Genomic DNA, 6,903 nt, shown 5'->3' on the forward strand with positions numbered 1-6,903 from the left:
AAAACAGATGTGATGGAAGTGGTGGGGGGCTCATAAGTGGTAGGTGCCCCCCTTTGGTGTATTCCAGCGGAAAGGTAGGCTGGAATACGGGATTGGTTGCACTGCGGGAAAGGGGGTTGTCTCCGGGCTAATAAACGGCCGGAGGCCTAGTATGGTGAAATTTGGTCCCGCAGTGTACTGGTGGAAAGTGTTAAGTGGATAAGGTGATGTCGGGTACCGTCAAAGACCAACAGACTGGGAGTTTCGAAATTGTCGTTACAAAAAGGTGTATATATATATTTAATTGAAGTTATTTAAGTTTGGTTTTATGATTGGTTAATAAAGGCTGCTATGGCCATTTACACTCCAAACTCTGTGTGGTCTATTTATTAAGGATAAGAGGGGGAAGGTAAAGGGGTAATAGGTAAAAAGGGGATGGAAGAAGTAAAAGGTTATTAGGCAGAAGTTGGTGATATCTTGAATACATTTGTCATGGCTTAAATTTATGACAACATTTGATTTTATTGGATTTCTTTTAAAATAGAAAAAAGAAAATATAGTTTTTTTTCCAAATTTCCGCTTTTTTGTGCTTATATCGCAAAAAAATAAAAAACGGAGTCGTGAATAAATACCGCCAAAATAAAGCTCTATTTGTGTGAACAAAATGATAAAAATTTAATTTGGGTACAGTGTAGCATGACCGCGCAATTGTCATTGAATTGCGAGAGCGATGAAAGCTGAAAATTGGGCTGGGAAGGAAGGGGGCGAAAGTGCCCTGTATTGTAGTGGTTAAATGTCTGGTCTACAATCGTCTGAGAGACCATCTTCCTGAGAACAACCTTCTTGATCCACTTCAGTCTGGATTTTCTCCCTCAGCACTCCATGGAAACTGCCCTCCTAAAACTCACAAACGACTAACAGCAAAAACCAATGGTCACTATTCCATACTCTTACTTTTGGACCTCTCTGTTGCCTTTCATACAGTTTCCTCTTAAGAAAACTCTACTCCTTTGGTTTCCATGAATGTACACTTCGCTGTCTCCTTTCTATCCATCCACACCCTCAGTGTCACTTAAAATTCTACTTCATCCTGTCCTTTTTCTTTCTCTGTCGGGGTCCCCCAAGGTTCTGTTCTTGAAACTTTCCTATTCTCAATCTACCTGGGTCAGCTGATAGCCTTGCATGGCTTTCAAATCATTTCTATGCTGATGATACACAAATATATCTCTCCACCTCATCAGTCTCCTCACATATCACTTATTTACTAACAGACATATCTGTCTGGATGTCAAACCACAACCTCAAACTCAACTTGACCAAAACTGAGCTCATAATATTTCCTCCCACACGGGCCTCTTCCCCTGACTTCTCTGTCAAGATCAATGACCCAACCATTAGCTCACTCTGCATTTCAGGGTACTATGTGTAGTCCTAGATTCTAAACTCTCCTTTCAGGCCTCACATCCAATCACTGTCAAAATCTTCCACAATAACCAATGCAACATCTCCAGAATACACCCCTTCCTAACCAATGACACCACAAAGCTTCTAATTCCCTGGTTATCTCTCGCCTCAACTACTTTATCACTATAATGACAATAATCACACTGTACAGCCTGCATATAGTACAGTAGGACACAGGCTGTACAGTGTGATCATTAGCATAATGATGATCACGGGTGCTGTGGAGACTATCATTTATGACTGCAGACTAGGGATGAGCTTCGTGTTCGAGTCGAACATACATTCGACTCGAACATCGGCTGTTCGCCCGTTCGGCGAATTCTGAACGTTATGGGCCGTTCACGCCAAATTCGTGTGGAGCTCACGGCCCACAATGCACTGCGTCATCGCAGTGCATTGCTGGCTCATGATTGGCCAAGCATGCACTGTGACATCGCATGCTTGGCCAATCACAGCGCCAGCAGCAAGGAGAGCCATGATTGGCCACAGGCAGGATGCCTGTTTGCCAATCATAGCTCAGGCTGTGTAGTACACGCCCCACACTATATAAGGCCGCCGGCGCCGGCGGCCTTGTGTAGTGTGTTGGCGCCTGAAGCAGTTAGTGGGTGTTCTTTTTACCTTTAACACAGTATACACCGATCATTATCGGGCGATTTTCGATCTTGCTCTTCTGTAGTGGTTGTCTGCATGCCCTGACCGCAGTATACACCGCTATATTCACCTCACCTATATAGCTAGTGATCTATCTTATATAATAGAGCTTGCAGTCAGTAGTGTTAGGAGCTTGTGCGTGCTGTCTGCGTGCTCTGTACCCAGTACACACCGCTATATCCACCTACATAGCTCTTCTCTATTTGAGCCCACTTGCCATCTGCAGGAGTTATTGGAAGTTGTGTGTGCCTCCAGCACAGCACAGTATACATCTGTATATACCCCTTTATCTCTGGTGTTCTATAATAAAGGCATCTGCAGGAGTTAGTGGGTGTTTTGTGCCTCCAGCACAATATACACCTGTATCTACCCTTTATTGCTGTTCTCTAATAGAGCCATCTGCAGGGCTTAGTGGGTGTTGTGTGACTCCATTACAGTATACCCCTTTATCTCTGGTGTTCTATAATAAAGGCATCTGCAGGAGTTAGTGGGTGTTGTGTGCCTCCATCACAATATACACTACCCAACTGCTGTTTTAACCAACTCCCTTCAGGCCATTACCATGTCTGGAAGGCCAGCAAGGAGAGGCAGGCAGACGTGAGCCGATAAAAGAGGGCAAGCAGGCTCTGTGTCTAGAGACAACAGTGCTGGTCGTGGACGCGGTGCATTGTCATCAGCACGTGGCCATGGGACACGCTTGTCCTTCTTTTCGGCAGCTGGACATGTTGAACCGCAACATGCCAATGACTTGGTAGAGTGGATGACCAAGCCCTCTTCATCCTCCTCATCCTCTCTCACCCAGTCTCAGGGTACTAGCAAAGCAGCTGCCAACGCATCGTCTTCCCTCCTCTCAATGTCATCATCAGTGACTCCTTCCCTAGACCCACCACATCCTCCTGAGGAGTCTCCTGAACTCTTTGAGCACAGTGTTGGGTACATCCTCCAGGAGGATGCCCACTGTTTTGTAGCCTCTGATGATGACACTCAGCTAGAGGAAGGCAGTAGCGTGAATGCAGAGAGAGGGGATGCTCAAGAAGGACAGCAATCTGGCAGTCATGTTCCACAAGCTGCAGCATATTGCCAGGTTTGCTACAGTGATGAAGAGGGAGGGGATGATGAGGGCACTGACTCCACGTGGGTGCCTGGTAGGAGAGAGGTGGAGGAGGAGGAGGCACATGTCCAACGAGGCAGGATGCCCTCCGGGGGCCAGCTTAGGGGCAGCACACCGACTGAATCACACCACAGAGCTCTGCCTGTGCAGGGCGCTACCTCTGCGCGTTATTCTAAAAGTTCTTTGGTGTGGGCCTTTTTTGAGACGAGTGCATCAGATCGCACCGCTGCTATTTGCAACATATGTCTCAAGCGTATCTCGCGTAGCCAAAACATCAGCCGCTTGGGCACCACATGCTTGACCAGACATATGTTGACCTGCCATGCAGCTCGTTGGCAAGCGTACCTCAAAGACCCACACCAAAGAACAAAGCGGACCTCTCCTTGCTCATCATCAGCTGGCATCTCCAACCCCACTAGACCTTCAGTCCTCTCTGAAACCTGCTCTGAGAGGAATGAAGGTGTAGAATTAGGTGTGTCACAGCCAAGTGCTTCCGGGCACTCTGCTAGCAGTACACCCACGTCCGATTATAGCAGGCAAATGTCCCTGCCCCAGCTGCTGGACCAGCGAAAGAAGTTCACTCCCAGCCATCCACCTGCCCAGCGGTTGAATGCTAGCTTGGCTAAATTGCTAGCACTTCAACTGCTGCCTTTTCAGTTGGTAGACTCGGCCCCCTTCCGTGAGTTTGTACAATGTGCGGTTCCTCAGTGGCAGGTCCCCAAACGCCACTTTTTCTCACGGAAGGCGATTCCGGCTCTCTACCGGCATGTGGAAGGCAATATCCTTGCCTCGCTTGACTGGGCGGTCAGCGGTAAGGTGCATATTACCGCTGACTCATGGTCCAGCAGGCATGGACAGGGACGTTACCTGTCTTTCACGCCCCATTGGGTCACTCTTCTGGCAGCTGGGAAGGATGCAGGACAAGGTGCAGTAGTGTTGGAGGTTGTTCCGCCACCACGCCTCCAAAATGCTACTATTGGTTGTGACACACCTCTCTCCTCCACCCCCTCCTCTTCTTCTTCCTCCATGGCCTCTTCCAGTGCTCTGTCCTCAGAACCAGTGGGGCTCCGTAGGCGTTCCAGGGGCTACGCAAGTACGCAGGCAAAACAATGCCATGCCGTGCTTGCGCTGGTTTATTTGGGGGACAGGAGCCACACTGGGGCGGATGTTTTATCAGCTCTGCAGGGGCAGGCCGAGAGGTGGTTGACGCCACGCCAACTTAAGCCAGGAATGGTGGTTTGCGACAATGGCACCAACCTCCTCTCCGCCCTCTGACAGGGACAACTGACCCATGTGCCCTGTGTAGCTCACGTCCTTAACCTGGTGGTGCAGCAGTTCTTGGGCAGGTACCCGGGCTTACAGGATGTCCTGAAGCAGGCCAGGAAAGTCTGTGCATTTCCGCCGATCATTTAATGCCTGTGCTCGGCTGGCTGAGCTCCAAAAGGAGTTGAACCTGCCCAAGAACCGCCTTATATGTGACATGCCCACCAGGTGGAACTCAACCATGGCCATGCTGCAGCGGCTGCACACGCAGCAGAGGGCCATCAATGAGTACCTGTGCGACTACGGCACCAGGACAGGGTCAGGGGAGCTCGGTTTTTTTTCACCACGCCAGTGGGGCATGATCAGGGATGCATGCACTGTCCTGTCACCGTTTGAGGAGGCCACAAGGATGGTGAGCAGTGACAGTGCATGCATCAGTGACACTGTACCTCTTGTCCACCTCTTGGAGCATACGCTGCGTGGAATAATGGACAGGGCACTTGAGGCAGAACAGAGGCAGGAAGAGGAGGACTTCCTTGCCTCTCAAGGCCCCCTTTATCCAGACAGTGTTCCTGCTGTGCCACCCATTACACAGGAAGAGGATGAGGAGGAGGAAGAGGAGGAGGAGGATGATTGTGTCAGCATGGAGGTGGAGGCTGGCACTCAGTATCAGCAGCAGCAGCAGCAGCAGTCTTGTAGGGATGATTTACAGTCCCAAGAAACACGTGGACTTGTACGTGGCTGGGAGGAGGTAGCTGCGGATCATGTTGTCCTTAGTGACCCAGAGGACTCCGGACCGAATGCCTCAGCTAACCTACGCTGCATGGCCTCCCTGATCCTGCAAAGCCTGCGGAAGGATCCTTGTATTATTCGGATCAAGGAGAGGGACCATTACTGGCTGACCACTCTCCTTGATCCACGGTACAAGGGTAAGGTTGCCGACCTTATCTTGCCATCGCAGAGGGAGCAGAGGATGAGACATCTCCGGGAGGCCTTGCAGAAAGGTCTGTGCAACGCGTTCCCAGAGACGGGGAGGTTACAAACTCCTGGTCCTGGACAACGTGTTGCTGAGGCATTGGTCAGAAGGAGCGGTGGAGAAGGTGGCCGTCTGACTGATGCTTTCAGACAATTTTTTAGTCCGCAGCCCCAAGGTATTATCGGTTCCAGCAACCATCGCCAGTGTCTGATTTACATGGTGCAGGAATACCTAGGGGCAAGGTCAGACTTGGATACCTTTCCCACCGAAAATCCTCTGGCTTACTGGGTCTTGAGGATGGATCACTGGCCAGAGCTTGCACAGTATGCAATTGAGCTACTGGCCTGTCCTGCATCCAGCTTTCTTTCGGAACGCACCTTCAGTGCTGCTGGTGGCTTTGTTACCGATCACAGGGTGCACCTGTCCACCAAATCAGTTGATCGACTGACCTTCATCAAGATGAATCAGTCTTGGATCACCCACAGCTACCAAGCACCTAAAGCTGATGTAACAGAATCATTTTTTTTGAAATATCACATCCCTTCAAGACTGCCTTTGCTAATGCTGAGTGACTGTCCTGTTATGTTGATTGTCTATCCTCTTCCTCCTCCGCTGATATGTTGGAAGAACATTTATGGTTCTGGGTGATGCCATCAGCCCAATTTTTCTGCCCCTGTTTAACAGGGGCGTTTAAGTACAATTTTTGATGCAATGCTTTGCAGCAGGGCTAATTCCTGCAATAAAAATAGAGTATATGGGAGAGGTTGCAGTGTGGTGTCACCAGCACCAGTGCCTAAGGCCCAATTTTTCTGCCCCTGTTTAACAGGGGTGTTTAATTACAATTTTTGATGCAATGCTTTGCAGCAGGGCTAATTCCTGCAATAAAACTAGAGTATATGGGAGATGTTGCAGTGTGGTGGCACCAGCACCAGTGCCTAAGGCCCAATTTGTCTGCCCCTGTTTAACAAGGGCGTTTAATTACAATTTTTGATGCAATGCTTTGCAGCAGGGCTAATTCCTGCAATAAAACTAGAGTATATGGGAGAGGTTGCAGTGTCGTGGCACCAGCACCAGTGCCTAAGGCCCAATTTTTCTGCCCCTGTTTAACAGGGACATGTAATTACAATTCTTGATATAATATTTCACAGGAGGGCCCGTTCCTGTGCCCACCCAGAGAAACTGTGAGGACTTATAGTGTTGTGGCACCAGCACCACAACCACCAAAGGTCAATTTTTCTACCACTGTTCAACAATGGCATGTAATTACAATTCTTGATATAATCGTTCACAGCAGGGCGCTCCAGCGCCCACCAAGAGTCACTTTTAGGGCTTACAATGTTGTGGCAAAACCAACACCTTGTTCCGCCATTTCTGCAGAGCATATAGGGCAGGCCCCTACTTTCAAACATCCAACTTACAAACATCTCCTACTTGCAAACGGAAGGAGACAACAGCAAGT

This window comes from Lithobates pipiens, unplaced genomic scaffold (assembly GCF_037356315.1).
Source record: "Lithobates pipiens isolate NorthernLeopardFrog02 unplaced genomic scaffold, aLitPip1_a1.2 Scaffold_8, whole genome shotgun sequence".
Taxonomy (NCBI): Eukaryota; Metazoa; Chordata; class Amphibia; order Anura; family Ranidae; genus Lithobates; species Lithobates pipiens.